The sequence below is a fragment of the Ranitomeya imitator genome, chromosome 4 (assembly GCF_032444005.1).
Source record: "Ranitomeya imitator isolate aRanImi1 chromosome 4, aRanImi1.pri, whole genome shotgun sequence".
NCBI classification, from domain to species: Eukaryota; Metazoa; Chordata; class Amphibia; order Anura; family Dendrobatidae; genus Ranitomeya; species Ranitomeya imitator.
The window spans coordinates 477791548-477817391 of NC_091285.1; the positions used below are offsets into that span (position 1 = coordinate 477791548).

Here is a 25844-nt window from a genome sequence, read left to right on the forward strand (position 1 = left end):
ATAGCTGGATTGTGATTCCAGGCACATGGGACAGCTGACTTGTGATGGGAAAGATGTGGGCTCACTGCCAGAGCCCACATCAAAATTGAGGGAGTCCGACATCAGCGTATTATTATGCCCGATGTTGGAAAGGGGTTAAAATGAACCTGTCAGCAGGATTGCACTGAGTAACCTACAAACGGTGTCAGGTTGGCACCATTATATTGATTACAATGATACCTTGGCTGATGAAATCCGTCTTGTGGTTGTTCTTTTAATCTTTATTTATAGTTTTCAGTTAATGAGATTTTCGTGCTTCAGGGCGACCTGTGGGATGGGGGTCTTTATGTGGTGCTCTGCTTACATATACATCTGTATAGCTTATGAGAGGTCACTGATCCTTCAGTGACCTACCCTCTATTTCACATGCTGAAAATAATATGTTTTTAAAAAAATATTCACATTCAGCAGGTAGGCGCCGGTGTAGGCATAATTATTTTATTTGGTGATACAGATGAATTGAGAAAAAAAAATTCTCTCAAATTGGCAATGACGCGCCTGTGCAGCAGCATCTATTGGCGTTCTGATAGATGCTACTGTGCAGAAGTCGCCGACGCCATCCTGGTGGAGACCATTTTTTTCCTCTGGCAAAATGGCACCTGCGCAGTAGCATCTATTGGATCGCCGATAGATGCTACTGTGCAGGTGCAGCAGGCACAATTTTGAGAGATAATTTTTTTAAATACATGTATATCACCAAATAAAATAATTACATGGATATTATAGATGCAATTATTCCAGAGCGCAGGTGCCTGCCTGCTGAATCTGACATTTTTCTTTTTCAAAACATATCGTATTCAGTATGTAACATAGGGGGTAGGTCACTGAGGGATCAGTCACCTGTCAGCAGTCTGCATTATGATTACCTAATCAGGGCATCACATACAGACCCCTCCAAAGGTTGCCACGCAGCACGAGCATATCATTAACTTAAAACTGAAAACAAAGATTAAACAACAACCACAAGACTGATTTAATCAACCAAGGAATCATTTTAATCAGTATAGCGGTGCTGACCTGACACTGTAACATAGTAACATAGTAACATAGTTAGTAAGGCCGAAAAAAGACATTTGTCCATCCAGTTCAGCCTATATTCCATTATAATAAATACCCAGATCTACGTCCTTCTACAGAACCTAATAATTGTATGATACAATATTGTTCTGCTCCAGGAAGACATCCAGGCCTCTCTTGAACCCCTCGACTGAGTTCGCCATCACCACCTCCTCAGGCAAGCAATTCCAGATTCTCACTGCCCTAACAGTAAAGAATCCTCTTCTATGTTGGTGGAAAAACCTTCTCTCCTCCAGACGCAAAGAATGCCCCCTTGTGCCCGTCACCTTCCTTGGTATAAACAGATCCTCAGCGAGATATTTGTATTGTCCCCTTATATACTTATACATGGTTATTAGATCGCCCCTCAGTCGTCTTTTTTCTAGACTAAATAATCCTAATTTCGCTAATCTATCTGGGTATTGTAGTTCTCCCATCCCCTTTATTAATTTTGTTGCCCTCCTTTGTACTCTCTCTAGTTCCATTATATCCTTCCTGAGCACCGGTGCCCAAAACTGGACACAGTACTCCATGTGCGGTCTAACTAGGGATTTGTACAGAGGCAGTATAATGCTCTCATCATGTGTATCCAGACCTCTTTTAATGCACCCCATGATCCTGTTTGCCTTGGCAGCTGCTGCCTGGCACTGGCTGCTCCAGGTAAGTTTATCATTAACTAGGATCCCCAAGTCCTTCTCCCTGTCAGATTTACCCAGTGGTTTCCCGTTCAGTGTGTAATGGTGATATTGATTCCCTCTTCCCATGTGTATAACCTTACATTTATCATTGTTAAACCTCATCTGCCACCTTTCAGCCCAAGTTTCCAACTTATCCAGATCCATCTGTAGCAGAATACTATCTTCTCTTGTATTAACTGCTTTACATAGTTTTGTATCATCTGCAAATATCGATATTTTACTGTGTAAACCTTCTACCAGATCATTAATGAATATGTTGAAGAGAACAGGTCCCAATACTGACCCCTGCGGTACCCCACTGGTCACAGCGACCCAGTTAGAGACTATACCATTTATAACCACTCTCTGCTTTCTATCACTAAGCCAGTTACTAACCCATTTACACACATTTTCCCCCAGACCAAGCATTCTCATTTTGTGTACCAACCTCTTGTGCGGCACGGTATCAAACGCTTTGGAAAAATCGAGATATACCACGTCCAATGACTCACCGTGGTCCAGCCTATAGCTTACCTCTTCATAAAAACTGATTAGATTGGTTTGACAGGAGCGATTTCTCATAAACCCATGCTGATATGGAGTTAAACAGTTATTCTCATTGAGATAATCCAGAATAACATCCCTCAGAAACCCTTCAAATATTTTACCAACAATAGAGGTTAGACTTACTGGCCTATAATTTCCAGGTTCACTTTTAGAGCCCTTTTTGAATATTGGCACCACATTTGCTATGCGCCAGTCCTGCGGAACAGACCCTGTCGCTATAGAGTCACTAAAAATAAGAAATAATGGTTTATCTATTACATTACTTAGTTCTCTTAGTACTCGTGGGTGTATGCCATCCGGACCCGGAGATTTATCTATTTTAATCTTATTTAGCCGGTTTCGCACCTCTTCTTGGGTTAGATTGGTGACCCTTAATATAGGGTTTTCATTGTTTCTTGGGATTTCACCTAGCATTTCATTTTCCACCGTGAATACCGTGGAGAAGAAGGTGTTTAATATGTTAGCTTTTTCCTCGTCATCTACAACCATTCTTTCCTCACTATTTTTTAAGGGGCCTACATTTTCAGTTTTTATTCTTTTACTATTGATATAGTTGAAGAACAGTTTGGGATTAGTTTTACTCTCCTTAGCAATGTGCTTCTCTGTTTCCTTTTTGGCAGCTTTAATTAGTTTTTTAGATAAAGTATTTTTCTCCCTATAGTTTTTTAGAGCTTCAATGGTGCCATCCTGCTTTAGTAGTGCAAATGCTTTCTTTTTACTGTTAATTGCCTGTCTTACTTCTTTGTTTAGCCACATTGGGTTTTTCCTATTTCTAGTCCTTTTATTCCCACAAGGTATAAACCGCTTACACTGCCTATTTAGGATGTTCTTAAACATTTCCCATTTATTATCTGTATTCTCATTTCTGAGGATATTGTCCCAGTCTACCAGATTAAGGGCATCTCTAAGCTGTTCAAACTTTGCCTTCCTAAAGTTCAATGTTTTTGTGACTCCCTGACAAGTCCCCCTAGTGAAAGACAGGTGAAACTGCACAATATTGTGGTCGCTATTTCCTAAATGCCCAACCACCTGCAGATTTGTTATTCTGTCAGGTCTATTAGATAGTATTAGGTCTAAAAGTGCTGCTCCTCTGGTTGGATTCTGCACCAATTGTGAAAGATAATTTTTCTTGGTTATTAGCAGAAACCTGTTGCCTTTATGGGTTTCACAGATTTCTGTTTCCCAGTTAATATCCGGGTAGTTAAAGTCCCCCATAACCAGGACCTCATTATGGGTTGCAGCTTCATCTATCTGCTTTAGAAGTAGACTTTCCATGGTTTCTGTTATATTTGGGGGTTTGTAACAGACCCCAATGAGAATTTTGTTACCATTTTTCCCTCCATGAATTTCAACCCATATGGACTCGACATCCTCATTCCCTTCGCTAATATCCTCCCTTAAAGTGGACTTTAGACAAGACTTTACATAGAGACAAACCCCTCCTCCTCTCCGATTTTTACGATCCTTTCTAAACAGACTGTAACCCTGTAAGTTAACTGCCCAGTCATAGCTTTCATCTAACCATGTCTCGGTTATTCCCACTATGTCAAAGTTACCTGTAGATATTTCTGCTTCTAGTTCTTCCATCTTGTTTGTCAGGCTTCTGGCGTTTGCGAGCATGCAGTTTAGAGGATTTTGTTTTGTTCCAATCTCCTCACTGTGGATTGTTTTAGAAATGTTCTTACCTCCCTTCTGAGTATGTTTTCCTGGGTTGTCTTTGTTCGAGTCTAATGTTTTTCTTCCCGTCCCCTCTTCTTCTAGTTTAACGCCCTCCTGATGAGTGTAGCGAGTCTTCTGGCGAATGTGTGTTTCCCAGGTTTGTTGAGGTGTAGTCCGTCTCTGGCGAGGAGTCCATCATACCAGTAATTCACACCGTGGTCCAGGAATCCAAATCCTTGTTGTCTGCACCATCGTCTTAGCCAGTTGTTTGCATCAAGGATCCTGTTCCATCTCCTGGTGCCATGCCCGTCTACTGGAAGGATAGAAGAAAAAACTACCTGTGCATCCAGTTCCTTTACTTTCTTCCCCAACTCTTCAAAGTCCTTGCAGATTGTCGGTAGGTCCTTCCTTGCCGTGTCATTGGTGCCAACATGTATCAGAAGAAATGGGTGGACGTCCTTGGAGCTGAAGAGCTTTGGTATCCTATCGGTCACATCCTTGATCATCGCACCTGGAAGGCAGCATACTTCTCTTGCAGTTATGTCCGGTCTGCAGATGGCTGCTTCTGTGCCTCTCAGTAGTGAGTCTCCCACCACCACCACTCTTCGTTGCTTCTTGGCTGTACTTTTTGCTGTCACTTGTTGCTGTGTGCCCTTTTCTTTTTTGCTTGCTGGTATTGCTTCATTCTTAGGTGTGCCATCTTCATCCTCTACAAAGATTTGATATCGGTTCTTCAGTTGTGTGGTTGGTGATTTCTCCATGGTCTTCTTGCTTCTTTTGGTCACATGCTTCCACTCATCTGCTTTTGGAGGTTCTCTGACACTTTTTGCACCTTCTGTGACCAGTAGAGATGCTTCTGTTCTGTCTAGAAAGTCTTCATTCTCTTTGATGAGTTTCAAAGTTGCTATTCTTTCTTCCAGACCCCGCACCTTTTCTTCTAAAAGGGCCACTAGTCTACACTTCTGACAGGTGAAATTGGATTCTTCTTCTGGTCGATCTGTGAACATGTAGCACATGCTGCAGCTCACCATGTAGGTTGTCACATCTGCCATGTTGCTCCTAGATCCTGCTGACTTGCTGTGTGTTTTCCTTCTTGTGTAATCTACTCAGCCAAGCTCTCTTGCAATAATGTCCTACAGGCAAAAATTCGCGCGCCGTAAGGCGCGCGGTTTGGTGATGCTTTCGAAGCAGCTGGTCCCGGCTGTACCCAACGATCTTCTAGCTTAGGGAGACTTCGCTTCTCCCAGAAGGCACCTGGAATATGCAAATTAGCCTCCTGAAGCTTGAATCCCTGGTTTGGTGATGCTTTCGAAGCAGCTGGTCCCGGCTGTACCCAACGATCTTCTAGCTTAGGGAGACTTCGCTTCTGCCAGAAGGCACCTGGAATATGCAAATTAGCCTCCTGAAGCTTGAATCCCTGGTTTGGTGATGCTTTCGAAGCAGCTGGTCCCGGCTGTACCCAACGATCTTCTAGCTTAGGGAGACTTCGCTTCTCCCAGAAGGCACCTGGAATATGCAAATTAGCCTCCTGAAGCTTGAATCCCTGGTTTGGTGATGCTTTCGAAGCAGCTGGTCCCGGCTGTACCCAACGATCTTCTAGCTTAGGGAGACTTCGCTTCTGCCAGAAGGCACCTGGAATATGCAAATTAGCCTCCTGAAGCTTGAATCCCTGGTTTGGTGATGCTTTCGAAGCAGCTGGTCCCGGCTGTACCCAACGATCTTCTAGCTTAGGGAGACTTCGCTTCTCCCAGAAGGCACCTGGAATATGCAAATTAGCCTCCTGAAGCTTGAATCCCTGGTTTGGTGATGCTTTCGAAGCAGCTGGTCCCGGCTGTACCCAACGATCTTCTAGCTTAGGGAGACTTCGCTTCTCCCAGAAGGCACCTGGAATATGCAAATTAGCCTCCTGAAGCTTGAATCCCTGGTTTGGTGATGCTTTCGAAGCAGCTGGTCCCGGCTGTACCCAACGATCTTCTAGCTTAGGGAGACTTCGCTTCTCCCAGAAGGCACCTGGAATATGCAAATTAGCCTCCTGAAGCTTGAATCCCTGGTTTGGTGATGCTTTCGAAGCAGCTGGTCCCGGCTGTACCCAACGATCTTCTAGCTTAGGGAGACTTCGCTTCTCCCAGAAGGCACCTGGAATATGCAAATTAGCCTCCTGAAGCTTGAATCCCTGGTTTGGTGATGCTTTCGAAGCAGCTGGTCCCGGCTGTACCCAACGATCTTCTAGCTTAGGGAGACTTCGCTTCTCCCAGAAGGCACCTGGAATATGCAAATTAGCCTCCTGAAGCTTGAATCCCTGGTTTCCCTGTCTGTAGGTTACTCAGCACAATCCTGCTGGCAGGTTCCCTTTAATGGGAATGTATGATCAAAAAATTACCTATTGTTTAGGTTTTCATGTTAAATGTATTTTTAAAACATTTTTAGATTTTTTTTCAATTTACCATATCACTATCTGTATAAAGAAAATCAGAAATCTTGCAGTTTCCACAAAGGCAACTAAATCTAGTACTAGACTCATATTTAGGCAAGAGTCACACTAGCGATTTTAAAATCGGTCCGATTTTGTTCCTGCAATGTCAGACAAGTGTAATGCAAGTGTCATGCGAGTGTCATGCATTTTTCATGCCAGTACAATCCGATTTTTCACACCTAACATCTGACTTATTTTCGAATGCAGTGTGATTGTTATCCGACTGCATTGCGATCTTAACATGAGCTTTTACATAGATCTCTATCATTTTCTCTCTATCTAATCTCTATCATTTTCATACAGTTTTCATAGAAAATATTCTTCAAAACATACATATATATATATATATATATATATATATATATATATATATATATATATATATATCTACAGTTATATGAAAAAGTTTGGGCACCCCTATTAATCTTCAGCTTAATGTTTTATAAAAATTGTTTTTTTGCAACAGCTATTTCAGTTTCATATATCTAATAACTGTTGGACACAGTAATGTTTCTGCCTTGAAATGAGGTTTATTGTACTAACAGAAAATGTGCAATCTGCATTCAAACAAAATTTGACAGGTGCATAAGTATGGGCACCCTTATCATTTTCTTGTTTTAAATACTCCTACCTACTTTTTACTGACTTACAAAAGCACTTTTTGTGGTTTTCTAACCTCATTGAGCTTTGAACTTCATAGCCAGGTGTATGCAATCATGAGAAAAGCTACTTAAAGTGGCCACTTGCAAATTGTTCTCCTGTTTCAATCTCCTCTGAAGAGTGGCATCAATGGCTCCTCAAAACAATACTTTTTCTTATAACTGTATATATATATAGATATATATATATCTATATATACAGTGCCTTGCGAAAGTATTCGGTTCCCTGGTACTTTTCAACCTTTTCCCACATATTATGCTTCAAGCATAAAGATACCAAAGTAAATTTTTGGTGAAGAATCAACAACAAGTGGAACACAGTTGCGAAATTGAACAAAATTTATTGATTATTTAAAATTTTTGTGGAGATTCAAAAACTGAAAAGTGGGGCATGCAATATTATTCGGCCCCTTTAACTTAATACTTTGTTGCGCCACCTTTTGTTGCGATTACAGCTGCAAGTTGCTTGGGGCATGTTTCTATCAGTTTTGTACATCGGGAGACTGAAATTCTTGCCTATTCTTCCTTGGCAAACAGCTCAAGCTCAGTGAGGTTTGATGGAGATCGTTTGTGAACAGCAGTTTTCAGCTCTTTCCACAGATTCTCGATTGGATTGAGGTCTGGACTTTGACTTGGCCATTCTAACACCTGGATACATTTATTTGTGAATCATTCTATTGTAGATTTTGCTTTATGTTTGGGATCATTGTCTTGTTGGAAGACAAATCTCCATCCCAGTGTATCTTGTCTTTTGCAGACTCCAACAGGTTTTCTTCAAGAATGGTCCTGTATTTGGCTCCATCCATCTTCTCAATTTTAACCATCTTCCCTGTCCCTGTCCCAAACCATGATTCTGCCACCACCATGCTTGACAGTGGGGATGGTGTGTTCTGGGTGATGAGCTGTGTTGCCTTTACGCCAAACATATCGTTTGGCATTGTTGCCAAAAAGTTCAATTTTGGTTTCATCTGACCAGAGCATCTTCTTCCATTTGTTTGGTGTGTCTCCCAGGTGGCTTGTTGCAAACTTTAAATGCCACTTTTATGGATATCTTTGAGAAATGGCTTTCTTCTTGCCACTCTTCCATAAAGGGCAGATTTGTGCAGTGTACGACTGATTGTTGTCCTATGAACAGACTGTCCCACCTCAGCTGTAGATCTCGGCAGTTCATCCAGAGTGATCATGGGCCTCTTGGCTGCATCTCTGATCAGTCTTCTCTTTCTTTGAGATGAAAGTTTAGAGAGATGGCCGGGTCTTAATAGATTTGCAGTGGTATGATACTCCTTCCATTTCAATATGATCGCTTGCACAGTGCTCCTTAAGATGTTTAAAGTTTTGGAAATCATTTTGTATCCCAATCCAGCTTTAAACTTCTTCACAACAGTATCACGGACCTTCCTGTTGTGTTCCTTGGTCTTCATGATGCTCTCTGTGCTTCAAACAGAACCCTGACACTATCACAGAGCAGGTGCATTTATACAGAGACTTGATTACACACAGGTGAATTATATTAATCATCATTAGGCATTTAGGACAACATTGGATCATTCAGAGATCCACAATGAACTTCTGAGTGAGTTTGCTGCACTGAAAGTAAAGGGGCCGAATAATATTGCGTGCCCCACTTTTCAGTTTTTGAATTTCCACAAAAATTTAAAGGGAACCTGTCACCCCCAAAATCGAAGGTGAGCTAAGCCCACCGGCATCAGGGGCTTATCTACAGCATTCTGGAATGCTGTAAAGATGGCAAACTGTGTTTAGTGTTTTTTTCAATAAAAATTTATTCTGGCTGTGCTTTTATTTAACCTATAACAACTATAGGGTTAGTAATGGATAGGTGTCTGATTGACACCTCTCCATTACTAAGCGGGGCTTGATGTCACCTTACAATACAAAGGTGACATTAACCCCACAACTATTACCCCACTTGCCACCTCTACAGGGCAAGTGGGAAGAGCGAGGCTTAGTACTGGAATTGGCGCATCTTAGAGATGCGCCTTTCTGGGACAACTGAGTGCTGATGTTTTTAGCCAGAGTGGCCATTATCCATGGCCCCTTCCTAGGCTATTAATATCAGCCTGCAGCTGTCAGCATAGTGTTTGCTGGTTATTGATTATGGGGGAGCTCCACATCATTTTTTTGGGGAGGTCCCCATTTTAATAGCCAGTAAAGGCTAAGTAAACAGCTGTGTGCTGATATTAATAGCCTAGGAAGCTCCATGGGTCTAGCCCCCTTTCCTGGCTAAAAAACATCTGCCTCTAGTCACTGGCTTTCCCTCTGTTAGTTTTGAAAATTATGCAGGAGCCCATGTCATTTTTTCCAATAAATAATCGTTTATTAACTAAATATACAGTATGTCCTGTAATTTGCACACACACTGTACTAATTGTATTTGTCACTGACTTCTATATATCTACCTATGATATATGTATTTACTTTATGTAATCCATCTCTTCTATCCTGGCGGCTCCTGCTGTGATTTTACAGAAGCTGGCAGATGAATTACCGGCTTATATTCAATCTTTCAGTGTGATTTTTACTGTACGCGCACAGGAATTGCCGGCTTTTCTTCTATCTATCTTTTACAAAAAAACGTATCAACTAAATATCCTGTTTTTTTCCATCTTTCGACTAGCACTTGCTTATTGCTGTGATTTTTTTTACAACAGAGTATTTTTGACCTCACTGTGCTCTTTTGTGTCTTCAAGTTTCTTGGTGGTGTGAACATGTTCCTACAGACTTGTTCAATGTGCAAGTAGCCCATGTGTTTCTGGTTCTGTAATTGTTCTCTTGTTTCTACAAGACTCAGGAGTCCACCACTCCTTTGGGGGTCATTTGCACTAAAGCTGTTCCATCTAGCAGGTTCACATGGATATTCCCTCTCTGATCCCTGCTTATACAGGTACTATACAGATGATCAGGTTTTCAAATACATCAGATAGGGATTATATACATTAGTTAGGACTGCTCTATATGGGTATACCTTGACGATTGGTGGAGCAGCCTAGTATACATTTTTTTGCAAAAAAAGTATCAACTAAATACTCTGTTCTTTTCCATCTTTTGACTAGCACTCGCTTATTACTGTGATTTTTTTTCAACAGGGTATTTTTGACCTCACTGTGCTCTTTTGTGTCTTCATCTTTATATATATATATATATATATATATATATATATATATATATATATATATTTGTGTGTGTGTGATTTGAAGACTATTTCCTTAGAAAACGATGTGTAAATGACATAGAGAACTGCTGTATGTAAAAGCTCATGTTAAGATTGCATTGCAATTGGATAGCAATCTCAATGCGCTCGGATGTAAATCGAATGCTAGGTTTGAAAATCGCATTGCACTCGCATGACACTCGCATGGCACTCGTCCATTTTTTTGGTCCAGATTATGGACCCTTTTTTTCTCACATATGGGTATGAGCTCTTAGCCTTACTCTTTTCACTTGCCCTGTAGTGGTGACAAGTGGGGTTATAGTTGGGGGGGGATGATGTTACCTTTGTATTGTCAGGTGACATCAAGCACCGAGGTTTGTAATGGAGAGGCATCAATAAGACGCCCCTATTACTTAACTCCACAGTCATATTTTATAAAACAGACACCCAGAATAAAGTCCTTTAAAGGGAATCTGTTACCCCCAAAATCGTATATGAGCTGCAGCCACTGGCATCAGGGGCTTATCTACAGCATTCTGTAATGCTTTAGATAAGCCCCTGATGTAACCTGAAAGATGAGAAGTAAAGGTTATATTATACCCACCCAGGGGCGGTCCTGATGTGGTCCGGGTCCGATGGGCATTGTGGTCCCCGTCCAGCGCCTCCTATCTTCATCAGATGATGTCCTCTTCTTGTCTTCTTGCTGCGGCTCCGGCGCAGGCGTACTTTGTCTGCCCTGTTGAGGGCAGAGCAAAGTACTTAGTAACGAAAAAGAAAATCCAGCTCACCATAGTAACAGTTCCACTCGGAGCACGGAAACGCTGTGTCAAGGCGTGGGGAATCCAAAAAGCAAAAAAAGAATATCCAGCTCAACGAGACAGTGAAAAGTAAAAACTTGGTACTTTATTCACTTCATATAGAAGCAGAGGATAAAAACATCAGCACAATAAGGATAAAAACACTATCTATCTACGCGTTTCAGGTGGCAAAGCACCCTTAATCATGATATCTAGTGTCTGGCCTGTTCCGTGCTTTTTATGTAAGAATCCATTGAACACACCGGTGCAATGATCAGGTGGAAAAGTAATCCACTGAGAATTAAAACACCTGGTGGTGAATGTGAACCAGCAATTGGCCACATGAAACAAAAAGTTCACGGAATAGGCAGAAATAGAAAAAAAAGGAAAAAAGGAAGCACATATGTACTTTAACTAAACATAATACAAGAATATATGGAACACAACAAATCTTGTCACTAAATAATGTAACAATAATGATCTTATGCAACGACAAATGTCCAAAATGCATAAATACGCAAACTGCATGATGGTAAATTTTTCTTGAGATGGAAAAAAGCAGGCATGTGATGGCATCTCCTAACACTGATTAAGGTGACATGCATGCTGATCATCCAATGAAGTCTTCCTCTTCGGATTCCGCTCAAGTTCTGCTTTTTTCCACCTGATCATTGCACCGGTGTGTTCAATGGATTCTTACATAAAAAGCACGGAACAGGCCAGACACTAGATATCATGATTAAGGGTGCTTTGCCACCTGAAACTCGTAGATAGATAGTGTTTTTATCCTTATTGTGCTGATGTTTTTATCCTCTGCTTCTATATGAAGTGAATAAAGTACCAAGTTTTTACTTTTCACTGTCTCGTTGAGCTGGATATTCTTTCCTTTTTTCTCTTTTTTTGCTTTTTAGAGCAAAGTACTGCAGTGCGCAGGCGCCGGGCCTCTCTGACCTTTCCCGGCGCCTGCGCACTGCAGTACTTTGCTCTACCCCTCAACAGGGCAAAGTACGCCTGCGTCTGAGCCGTGGCAGGAAGACAAGAAGAGGATGACATTTGTTATGATCTGGTGGTTTAGGAACAACATGAGACAAGCTCTGAAGGAGGTGGTATCTGTACTGACCGCAAACCCTGAACCTAGCAGCCCAACTAAAAATAGCCATGGGGGGTACCTGACGCTCCCTAGACCCCTCGGCACAGCCTAAGATCTAACTTCCCCTAAAGATGGAAACAGGAAACCTATCTTGCCTCAGAGAAAATCCCCAAAGGAAAGATAGCCCCCCACAAATATTGACGGTGAGAGGAGGGGAAAATAACATACGCAGAAATGAAATCAGATTTTAGCATAGGAGGCCAGTCTAGCTTGATAGATAGGACAGGATGGAATACTGTGCGGTCAGTATAAAAACTACAAAACAATCCACACAGAGTTTACAAAATCTCCACACCTGACTAAAGGTGTGGAGGGTAAATCTGCTTCCCAGAGCTTCCAGCTAACAGAAATAATCCATACTGACAAGCTGGACAAATATAGAATGCACAGAACAATAAGTCCACAACATGTGGACTGAAATGAGCAAAGCCAGAACTTATCTTTGCAGAACTGGTCAGGAAACCAGGAGAATCCAAGCAGAGATGTGAATCCAGCCAGGAAACATTGACAAGTGGCACAGGCTGAAGAAAGAGCCAGACTTAAATAGCGGAGCAGAAGAGACGATAAGTGGAGGCAGCTGATGACAGCTAACTCCAAGGAGCAGCCATACCACTAGAAACCACAAGAGGGAGCCCAAGAGCAGAACTCACAAAAGTGCCACTTACAACCACCGGAGGGAGCCCAAGAGCGGAATTCACAACAGTACCCCCCCCTTGAGGAGGAGTCTCCGAACCCTCACCAGAGCCCCCAGGCCGATCAGGACAAGCCAAGTGAAAAGCACGAACCAAATCGGTAGCATGGACATCGGAGGCAACAACCCAAGAATTATCCTCCTGGCCATAACCCTTCCACTTGACAAGATACTGAAGCCTCCGCCTCGAAAAACGAGAATCCAAAATCTTCTCAACCTCATACTCCAACTCTCCCTCAACCAACACCGGAGCAGGAGGGTCAACCGCGGGAACAACGGGCACCACATATCTCCGCAACAAAGATCTATGGAAAACATCATGAATGGCAAAAGAGGCAGGAAGAGGCAAACGGAAAGACGCCGGATTAATAATTTCAGAAATTTTATAAGGACCAATAAACCGAGGCTTAAACTTAGGAGAAGAAACCTTCATAGGAACATGACGAGAAGACAACCAAACCAAATCCCCCACACGAAGCCGGGGACCAACACGCCGACGGCGGTTAGCAAAACATTGAGCCCTTTCCTGAGACAACGTCAAATTGTCCACCACATGAGTCCAAATCTGCTACAGCCTGTCCACCACAGAATCAACACCAGGACAATCAGAAGGCTCAACCTGCCCAGAAGAAAAACAAGGATGAAAACCAAAATTACAAAAGAAAGGTGAAACCAAAGTAGCCGAACTAGCCCGATTATTAAGGGCAAATTCGGCCAACGGCAAGAAAGACACCCAATCATCCTGATCAGCAGACACAAAGCATCTCAAATAGGTCTCCAAGGTCTGATTAGTTCGCTCAGTTTGGCCATTAGTCTGAGGATGAAACGCCGAAGAAAAAGATAAATCAATGCCCATCCTAGCACAAAAGGCCCGCCAAAATCTAGAGACAAACTGAGAACCTCTATCTGCTGCAAATCATCTTTTAACTTCCATCTTTTAAATTACATCTTTTTAATTATGATTCTGAATTAGACTGAATTCTAGAATGCATTTGGCTACTCATCACTACTACAATATTATCATCATCTGCACCATCTAATCGAGCTGTTCTCCTCTTCCCACAGGTATGCACTGACTTTACCCAGCTCTCCCTGGCTTCTGAATGTCTCTGTATACTGCACTGGCTTTTCTATGCTTCCCCTGGATCTGAGTGTCTTGGTGCAGCACATATAATCCTTTTAGTATGCTTTCTCACCTATGAGCTTGTTTCCATGACCTGTTTTCATGTATCCCATTGTGTGATCCTGGCATCTCTTTGAGTGGTCAGTCTTACCCCTCCCTCACTTTATGACCTTTGCTTAACTCTCTACATCTGGTCTCCCATACCCAGCCACCCCCTCATTCACACCTGATTGCCCTTAACTGGGGATATATTCACATGCAGGAGTCTGCTATAGACTCAGTCTGCTGCAAATCATCTTTTAACTTCCATCTTTTAAATTACATCTTTTTAATTATGATTCTGAATTAGACTGAATTCTAGAATGCATTTGGCTACTCATCACTACTACAATATTATCATCATCTGCACCATCTAATCGAGCTGTTCTCCTCTTCCCACAGGTATGCACTGACTTTACCCAGCTCTCCCTGGCTTCTGAATGTCTCTGTATACTGCACTGGCTTTTCTATGCTTCCCCTGGATCTGAGTGTCTTGGTGCAGCACATATAATCCTTTTAGTATGCTTTCTCACCTATGAGCTTGTTTCCATGACCTGTTTTCATGTATCCCATTGTGTGATCCTGGCATCTCTTTGAGTGGTCAGTCTTACCCCTCCCTCACTTTATGACCTTTGCTTAACTCTCTACATCTGGTCTCCCATACCCAGCCACCCCCTCATTCACACCTGATTGCCCTTAACTGGGGATATATTCACATGCAGGAGTCTGCTATAGACTCAGTCTGCTGCAAATCATCTTTTAACTTCCATCTTTTAAATTACATCTTTTTAATTATGATTCTGAATTAGACTGAATTCTAGAATGCATTTGGCTACTCATCACTACTACAATATTATCATCATCTGCACCATCTAATCGAGCTGTTCTCCTCTTCCCACAGGTATGCACTGACTTTACCCAGCTCTCCCTGGCTTCTGAATGTCTCTGTATACTGCACTGGCTTTTCTATGCTTCCCCTGGATCTGAGTGTCTTGGTGCAGCACATATAATCCTTTTAGTATGCTTTCTCACCTATGAGCTTGTTTCCATGACCTGTTTTCATGTATCCCATTGTGTGATCCTGGCATCTCTTTGAGTGGTCAGTCTTACCCCTCCCTCACTTTATGACCTTTGCTTAACTCTCTACATCTGGTCTCCCATACCCAGCCACCCCCTCATTCACACCTGATTGCCCTTAACTGGGGATATATTCACATGCAGGAGTCTGCTATAGACTCAGTCTGCTGCAAATCATCTTTTAACTTCCATCTTTTAAATTACATCTTTTTAATTATGATTCTGAATTAGACTGAATTCTAGAATGCATTTGGCTACTCATCACTACTACAATATTATCATCATCTGCACCATCTAATCGAGCTGTTCTCCTCTTCCCACAGGTATGCACTGACTTTACCCAGCTCTCCCTGGCTTCTGAATGTCTCTGTATACTGCACTGGCTTTTCTATGCTTCCCCTGGATCTGAGTGTCTTGGTGCAGCACATATAATCCTTTTAGTATGCTTTCTCACCTATGAGCTTGTTTCCATGACCTGTTTTCATGTATCCCATTGTGTGATCCTGGCATCTCTTTGAGTGGTCAGTCTTACCCCTCCCTCACTTTATGACCTTTGCTTAACTCTCTACATCTGGTCTCCCATACCCAGCCACCCCCTCATTCACACCTGATTGCCCTTAACTGGGGATATATTCACATGCAGGAGTCTGCTATAGACTCGGTCTGCTGCAAATCATCTTTTAACTTCCATCTTTTAAATTACATCTTTTTAATTATGATTCTGAATTAGACTGAATTCTAGAATGCATTTGGCTACTCATCACTACTACAATATTATCATCATCTGCACCATCTAATCGAGCTGTTCTCCTCTTCCCACAGGTATGCACTGACTTTACCCAGCTCTCCCTGGCTTCTGAATGTCTCTGTATACTGCACTGGCTTTTCTATGCTTCCCCTGGATCTGAGTGTCTTGGTGCAGCACATATAATCCTTTTAGTATGCTTTCTCACCTATGAGCTTGTTTCCATGACCTGTTTTCATGTATCCCATTGTGTGATCCTGGCATCTCTTTGAGTGGTCAGTCTTACCCCTCCCTCACTTTATGACCTTTGCTTAACTCTCTACATCTGGTCTCCCATACCCAGCCACCCCCTCATTCACACCTGATTGCCCTTAACTGGGGATATATTCACATGCAGGAGTCTGCTATAGACTCAGTCTGCTGCAAATCATCTTTTAACTTCCATCTTTCAAATTACATCTTTTTAATTATGATTCTGAATTAGACTGAATTGGACTGGAATTGACTGGAAGGTAACAGACTACTAACCACTACAATGTTTCGGTTTCTTTTCTCTTTCACCCCCATACTACTTTCCTTCTTACAATCTCCTGCAATCCCTCCTCCTAGTAAGGAACTAGTCATTTCTCCCTCAATACTCCCCAGCCATCTCACCTTCTCCTCAGAACTGTTCCTCCACATACAATCCTTTTTATCCAGACACACACGGCCGCATCATGTCCTATCCTGCTCCCACCTACTAATATTCTGTCTGCTACTCCTTATTGCTGGTGACATATCCCCAAATCCCGGCCCTCCTCAATTCATCCCCACACTCGTTTCTAACCCCCTGCCACGATCCTCTGCATGTTTTCCCAACCACGACAACCTCATACCCATTCATCCAGCCCCCACTCCCCAGCTCCCCCTACTTGGAGCACTATGGAACGCACGCTCCATCTGCAACAAACTGACATTTATCCATGACCTCTTCATCACCAACAAACTCTCCTTCCTCGGCCTCACTGAAACCTGGCTCACCCCCTCTGACTCGGCCTCTCCAGCTGCGCTCTCCTATGGCGGATTCCACCTCTCTCACACCCCTCGCCCCAGCAACAAACGCGGTGGAGGAGTTGGCTTGCTCCTGTCCGACACCTGCTCCTTCACTCCAATCCCGCTACCACCCTCCGCTACTCTTCCCTCGTTTGAGGTGCACTCTGTCCGCATCTATTCCCCCTCCAACCTCCAGCTGGCTGTCATCTACCGCCCCCCAGAACTAGCCATCTCCACCTTTCTCGACCACTTCACCACCTGGCTACTTCATTTCCTCTCTGTTGACATCCCCACTATCATCATGGGTGATTTCAATGTCCGCATTGACACTTTCACCTCAGCTACCTCTAAACTTTTATCACTGACTGCCTCCTTTGGCCTCACTCAATGGTCCTCTGAGGCCACTCACAAAGATGGCCACACGCTGGACCTCATCTTCACCCGCCTCTGCTCCCTTACTAATCTCACTAACACACCCCTCCCCCTGTCCGACCACAACCTACTGACATTCTCGTCCCTCTCCTCTCCTAGTGTGCAACTCCCACTCCACAAACTCACACACCCTCGCAGAAATCTCAAACATCTCAACTTACAATCACTCTCTGAGTCCCTTCTCCCTCTCACAGACATAGCTTCCCTTCATGACACAGATGCTGCTGCCACTTTTTATAACACCACAATAACAACAACACTCGATTCGGCCGCCCCACTCATGCATAGTAAAACTCGTACAATTAACAGGCAGCCCTGGCTGACCAGCCTGACCAAAGAATTGAGACGGGCTTCCAGGATTGCTGAGCGGAGATGGAAGCGATCCCACTCTGCCGACCACTTCACTGCATACAAGCAGTCCCTCGCCAGCTTCAAGTCTGCGCTCACTGCCGCAAAACAAACTTACTTCTCATCCCTCATATCCTCCCTGTCTCACAACCCTAAACAGCTTTTCAACACTTTCAATTCTCTACTCCGTCCCCCCGCACCTCCTCCCTCCCCCCTCATTTCTGCTGATGACTTCGCCTCTTTCTTTAAACAGAAGATCAATACGATCAGAGAAAGCTTTGACCCACAGTGCCCACTGCCCCTCTTAGCTGCTCAACCCTGCTCCTCCAAAACCAGCTTCTCCACCATGACAGAAGATCAGCTCTCCACCCTCCTGTCAAGATCACACCTCACCACCTGCACGCTTGACCCGCTCCCATCCCACCTCATCCCTAACCTTTCCACGGTCTTCATCCCAACCCTAACGCACCTCTTCAACCTCTCACTCACAACAGGTGTCTTTCCCTCATCCTTCAAGCATGCCAAGATCACACCCATCCTCAAAAAGCCCTCCCTCGACCCATCCTCTGTGTCTAGCTATCGCCCAATATCTCTTCTCCCTTATGCCTCCAAATTGCTGGAGCAACACGTCCATCTTGAACTGTCCTCCCACTTCTCCTCCTGCTCCCTCTTTGATCGGTTACAATCAGGCTTCCGTTCCCATCACTCAACTGAAACTGCCCTAACTAAAGTCACCAATGACCTACTAACTGCCAGGAGCAAGCGACACTACTCTGTCATCCTTCTCCTGGACTTGTCTTCTGCCTTTGACACTGTTGACCACTCCCTTTTGCTACAAATCCTCTCATCCCTTGGCATCACAGACTTGGCCCTTTCCTGGATCTCGTCATATCTGACAGACCGAACATTCAGTGTCTCCCTCCCCCACACCACCTCCTCACTTCGCCCCTTGTCAGTCGGTGTTCCTCAAGGCTCTGTTCTAGGACCCCTACTCTTCTCCATCTACACTTTCGGCCTGGGACAGCTCATAGAATCCCACGGTATGCAGTACCATCTCTACGCCGACGACACGCAGATCTACCTCTCCGGACCTGACCTCTCCTCCTTGCTTACCAAAATCCCGCACTGTCTGTCTGCCATTTCAGCCTTCTTTTCTGCTCGCTTTCTACAACTGAACATGGACAAAACAGAATTCATCATCTTTCCCCCATCTCACTCTACCCCTCCACCACATCTATCCATCAATGTCAATGGCTGCTCACTATCCCCAGTCCCACACGCCCGGTGCCTCGGGGTGATCCTCGACTCTGCCCTCTCTTTCAAGCCACATATCCAAGCCCTTGCCTCCTCCTGTCGTCTCAAACTCAAAAATATTTCCCGGATCCGTGCTTTCCTTGACCGCAACACTGCAAAAACGCTAGTGCATGCCCTTATCATCTCCCGCCTCGACTACTGCAACCTCCTACTCTCTGGACTCCCCTCTAGCACTCTGGCACCACTCCAATCCATCCTACACTCTGCTGCCCGACTAATCCACCTGTCCTCCCGCTATTCCCCAGCCTCTCCCCTGTGTCAAGCCCTTCACTGGCTTCCTATCGCCCAGAGACTCCAGTTCAAAACCCTCACACTGACATACAAAGCCATCCACAACCTGTCTCCTCCATACATCTGTGACATGGTCTCCCGGTACCTACCTACACGCGACCTCCGATCCTCACAAGACCTCCTTCTCTACACCCCTCTCATCTCTTCTTCCCATAACCGCATCCAAGACTTCTCCCGTGCTTCCCCCATACTCTGGAACTCTCTACCCCAACACATCAGACTTGCGCCTACCATAGAAACCTTCAAAAAGAACCTGAAGACTCATCTCTTCCGACAAGCCTACAGCCTGCAGTGATCCTCAACCTACTGAACAGCCGCACAGCCAGCTCTTCCCTCTCCTAGTGTATCCTCACCCACCCCCTGCAGACTGTGAGCCCTCGCGGGCAGGGTCCTCCCTCCTTATGTACTCGTGTGCCTTGTTATCTGCTCATGTTTAATGTAATTGTCTATATTTGCCCCGTATTCACATGTAAAGCGCCATGGAATAAATGGCGCTATAAAAATGTTTAATAATAATAATAATAACCTCTGTCAGACACAATATTCTCCGGAATGCCATGCAAACAAACCACATGCTGAAAAAACAATGGAACCAGATTTGAGGAGGAAGGCAACTTAGGCAAAGGTACCAGATGGACCATTTTAGAGAACCGGTCACAAACAACCCAGATAACAGACATCTTCTGGGAAACAGGAAGATCCGAAATAAAATCCATGGAAATATGCGTCCAGGGCCTCTCAGGGACCGGCAAAGGCAAAAACAACCCACTAGCGCGGGAACAGCAAGGCTTGGCCCAGGCGCAAGTCCCACAGGACTGCAGATCGCGAGACAAGGAAGACCACCAAAAGGACCTAGCAACCAAATCTCTGGTACCAAAAATCCCAGTATGACCAGCCAACACTGAACAATGAACCTCAGAAATTACCTTACTTGTCCATCTATCAGGAACAAACAGCTTCCCCACTGGACAGCGGTCAGGCCTATCAGCCTGAAATTCCTGAAGCACCCGCTACAAATCAGGGGAGATAGCAGAAAGAATCACCCCCTCCTTAAGAATGCCAACCGGCTCCAGGACTCCAGGAGAATCAGGCGAAAAACTCCTAGAGAGGGCATCAGCCTTAACATTCTTAGATCCCGGAAGATACGAGACCACAAAATCAAAACGGGTGAAAAACAGGGACCATCGAGCCTGTCTAGGATTCAGCCGCTTGGCCGACTCGAGGTAAATCAGATTCTTATGATCAGTCAGGACCACAACACGGTGTTTAGCTCCCTCAAGCCAATGTCGCCACTCCTCAAACGCCCACTTCATAGCCAACAACTCCCGATTGCCGACATCATAATTGCGTTCCGCAGGCGAAAACTTTCTGGAAAAAAAAGCACACGGTTTCATCAAAGAACCATCAGACTCCCTCTGAGACAAAACGGCCCCTGCCCCAATCTCAGAAGCGTCGACCTCAATCTGAAAAGGAAGAGAAACATCCGGGTTGACGCAACACAGGGGCAGAAGTAAATCGGCGTTTAAGCTCCTGAAAGGCCTCAACAGCCTCAGAGGACCAATTCGTCACATCAGCGCCTTTCTTCGTCAAATCAGTAAGGGGCTTAACCACACTGGAAAAGTTGGCAATGAAACGGCGATAGAAATTAGCAAAGCCCAAAAATTTTTGAAGACCCTTCACAGATGTGGGTTGGATCCAGTCATGAATAGCTTGGACCTTAACAGGATCCATTTCTATAGACGAGGGAGAAAAAATAAAACCCAAAAAAGAGACCTCCTGAACTCCGAATAGGCACTTAGACCCCTTCACAAATAAAGCATTATCACGAAGGATCTGGAACACCATCCTGACCTGCTTCACATGAGACTCCCAATCATTGGAAAAAATCAAAATATCATCCAAATATACGACCATGAATTTATCAAGATAATTGCGGAAAATATCATGCATGAAAGACTGGAACACAGATGGAGCATTAGAGAGCCCAAATGGCATCACAAGGTATTCAAAATGGCCTTCGGGTGTATTAAATGCAGTTTTCCATTCGTCACCCTGTTTAATACGAACAAGATTATATGCCCCTCGGAGGTCAATCTTAGTAAACCAACTAGCCCCCTTAATCTGAGCAAACAAATCAGTAAGCAAAGGCAAGGGGTATTGGAATTTGACCGTGATCTTATTAAGAAGACGATAATCAATACAGGGTCTCAAGGAGCCATCCTTCTTAGCAACAAAAAAGAAACCCGCTCCCAATGGTGACGAAGAGGGCCGAATATGCCCTTTCTCCAAAGATTCCTTAACATAGCTCCGCATGGCGGCATGCTTTGGCACAGACAGATTGAAAAGTCGGCCATTAGGGAACTTACAACCAGGAATCAAGTTAATAGCACAATCACAGTCCCTATGTGGAGGAAGGGAACTGGACTTGGGCTCATCAAATACATCCTGGAAATCCGACAAAAACTCAGGGACCTCAGAAGAGGGGGAAGAGGAAATTGACATCAAAGGAACGTCACTATGTACTCCTCGACAACCCCAACTAGTCACCGACATAGTTTTCCAATCCAGCACCGGATTATGTTCCCGTAACCATGGAAATCCCAGTACAACAACATCATGCAGGTTATGCAACACCAGAAAACGGCAATCTTCCTGATGTGCAGGAGCCATGTACATAGTCATCTGTGTCCAGTACTGAGGTTTATCCTTGGCCAAGGGTGTAGCATCAATTCCCCTAAAAGGAATAGGGCTCTGCAAAGGCTGCAAGGAAAAACCACAGCGCCTGGCGAATTCTAAGTCCATTAAGTTCAGAGCAGGGCCTGAATCCACAAATGCCATGACAGAAAAGGACGACAATGAGCAAATCAGAGTCACAGATAAGAGAAATTTAGGCTGTATAGTACTAATGGTAACAGACCTAGCGACTCTCTTAGTACGCTTAGGGCAATCAGAGATAACATGAGCCAAATCACCACACTAAAAACACAGCCTATTCTGACGTCTGAATTCCTGCCGTTCTATTCTAGTCAAAATCCTATCACATTGCATAGGTTCAGGACTATGCTCAGAGGATACTGCCATATGGTGCACAGCTTTGCGCTCGCGCAGACGCCGATCAATCTGAATGGCTAGAGACATAGTTTCGCTCAAACCGGCAGGCATAGGAAAGCCCACCATAACATCTTTAAGGGTTTCAGAAAGACCTTTTCTGAAAATAGCAGCTAGAGCCTCTTCATTCCATTTAGTGAGCACAGACCATTTTCTAAATTTCTGGCAGTATAACTCTGCCGCTTCCTGACCTTGACACAAGGCCAACAGGGTTTTTTCTGCATGATCCACAGAATTAGGTTCGTCATACAATAATCCAAGCGCTTGAAAAAATGCATCTACATTCAATAATGCCGGGTCCCCTGTTTCAAGAGAAAAAGCCCAGTCTTGAGGGTCACCACGCAGCAAGGATATGATGATTTTCACCTGCTGAATGGGATCACCAGAAGAACGGGGTTTCAAAGCAAAAAACAATTTGCAGTTATTTTTAAAGTTCAAAAACTTGGATCTGTCCTGAAAAAACAAATCAGGAGTAGGAATTCTGGGCTCTAAAGCCGGAGTCTGGACAACATAGTCCTGGATACTCTGTATTCTTGCAGCAAGTTGATCCACACGAGAAAACAAACCCTGAACATCCATGCCAAAACATATATCCTGAACCACCCAGATATCAAGAGGAAAAAAAAAAAGACAAACCAAAGCACAGAAAAAAAATGGTTCAGAACTTTCTTTTCCTTCTTTTGAGATACATTTAATTCATTTTTGTCCACTTGTACTGTTATGATCTGGTGGTTTAGGAACAACATGAGACAAGCTCTGAAGGAGGTAGTATCTGTACTGACCGCAAACCCTGAACCTAGCAGCGCAACTAAAAATAGCCGTGGGGGGTACCTGACGCTCCCTAGACCCCTCGGCACAGCCTAAGATCTAACTTCCCCTAAAGATGGAAACAGGAAACCTATCTTGCCTCAGAGAAAATCCCCAAAGGAAAGATAGCCCCCCACAAATATTGACGGTGAGAGGAGGGGAAAATAACATACGCAGAAATGAAATCAGATTTTAGCATAGGAGGCCAGTCTAGCTTGATAGATAGGACAGGATGGAATACTGTGCAGTCAGTATAAAAACTACAAAACAATCCACACAGAGTTTACAAAATCTCCACACCTGACTAAAGGTGTGGAGGGTAAATCTGCTTCCCAGAGCTTCCAGCTAACAGAAATAATCCATACTGACAAGCTGGACAAATATAGAATGCACAGAACAATAAGTCCACAACATGTGGACTGAAATGAGCAAAGCCAGAACTTATCTTTGCAGAACTGGTCAGGAAACCAGGAGAATCCAAGCAGAGATGTGAATCCAGCCAGGAAACATTGACAAGTGGCACAGGCTGAAGAAAGAGCCAGACTTAAATAGCGGAGCAGAAGAGACGATAAGTGGAGGCAGCTGATGACAGCTAACTCCAAGGAGCAGCCATACCACTAGAAACCACAAGAGGGAGCCCAAGAGCAGAACTCACAAAAGTGCCACTTACAACCACCGGAGGGAGCCCAAGAGCGGAATTCACAACAGACATTGTATGAAGATAGGAGGCCCTGGACCGGTTGGCGATGCCCATCGGATCCGGACCGCAGCGGGACTGACCCTGGGTGAGTATAATAGAACCTTTATTTCTCATCTTTCAGGTTACATCAAGGGCTTATCTACAGCATCTACAGGCCCCTGAGACCGGTGGCCACAGCTCATATACGATTTTGGGAGTGACAGACTCCCTTTAATTGAAAGAATGACACAGACTCCTTTAATTAAACTATACATACGACCTTGCCTATTCCTTTGACGCCTTTGTCTTCTGCAAATGAGATAAAGATCTAGATGGCAGGCTGCAGGGTTGCATGATGCGACCATACAGCCTGTCATCCAGCAGAAACACTGACCGCATGTGCTCAGTGTCTCCTGGTGAACTCCTATTTCCGCTTTGAGGGCACCGCAAGGGTGAGAAAGTTCAACTGCTCACGGTGCCATCAAACAGGTCCTGGGAGTTCACAGCCAATGAACTCACTTCACCTTTATGACGTCAGCACGAGCGCCGGGGGAAAATTTCCCATTGCGCTCATGCTGACGTCACATAGGTGAAGTGAGTTCATTGGCTGTGAACTCCCAGGAGGCCTTTTAGAGATAATTTTAGCTTCATCTTGCTTAACTGTTCACAATAAGATATTTTGTCCAGGGGTGCCCAAGCTTTTACATGCCACTGTATATATAGGTGTTACCTTTCATTTTATTTTTATCTGGGGTGATAATGAGACTGCTGAAAAGTCATCTGTGAAGATGTAGAAAAGTGTGATTAATTTTAGGGATAGTGACCAGTTGGAAAATGGCAAGATTTCTCATATTATATTTAGTTTTTAATGTATATAATGATTTGAAAATTTTAATAAGAACTCATTATAAATCATTTAGAAAACTACATTTAGAGAAAAAAAACAACACAATTTAAATAATAGAGGCATTTTCTGATGACCAGAGTTGAGTAAAAAGATTAGTAGGACCTGATCATGCTGGAACTGCTAACCAGTAGAGGTGCCTGGAATGCCATCTGGTTAGAGGTGGCTCACAGTGCTCCAGTTTGGTGGCCACAGTCTATCAATGTGACAACTGGACCAGGGACCTGTAATTTTTTCCCTAAACCCTACTGGTGACACAGTCATTTTAGGATACCATATTATTTTTATAATGATCTCACTTAGGCCAAGGATTATTCCTACAATCTATTTTTTGTAAATTTACTGGTGACTTAGGGTACTGCTCAAAATACTGAAATCTCCATTTTAAGATCTCTGGGACATTAATAAAAATGAGATTCTTTATATATTTGTAACATATGTACTTTTTCTGCAGCCGTAATACAGTAATACAGTAATAGAAAGCCTTGTGGTCATGTTTCTGTCTGCAAATATGCGTCCTGGATCTCTGCCACTTTAATTGTGCCTGCTGATCCTAGCTTCAAATTGGCAGACATCAAAATGTCTCATAAAGAAAAATCATTTAGTGGGATTCATTCTCCAGTTATTGACTTTGCACACAGCAGTAAATACTACAAAGCATCTCAGAAAATATTGAATGTGTAGAGGAACACAACATGTCCATAATTATACGGCAGAAATTCTTACACCGATCTCGATGCCAGACAGACTTGTACAACAGGGCAGAAGGATGGCGCTTGCTGCTCTGCTTTGCAGTCCGTGCTCTGGATATCTTATTCCAGTCATTCTAAAGGGAGAGTCATTATCATTTTCTATTGATCCAACACCGTATGAAGTTATCTGTTGAGGATTTGTTCAGCCCTGCTTGTGATTGTTGCTGAATAAAAATTGCAGTAGTCCTCGAAAGCCTTGTTTCAAAGTGTTTGTTTTACTTTTCTCTAAGGCTGCGGAGTATGTCAGAGAAATTGC

General features: G+C 43.8%; 1 protein-coding gene across 1 annotated transcript in view; it reads right to left on the reverse strand.

Annotated features, from left to right (window-relative positions):
- The window catches only part of LOC138676521 (tetratricopeptide repeat protein 24-like), a 305247-nt gene that overhangs the window by 139087 nt on the left and 140316 nt on the right, over positions 1 to 25844 (reverse strand). The window lies entirely within an intron of this gene.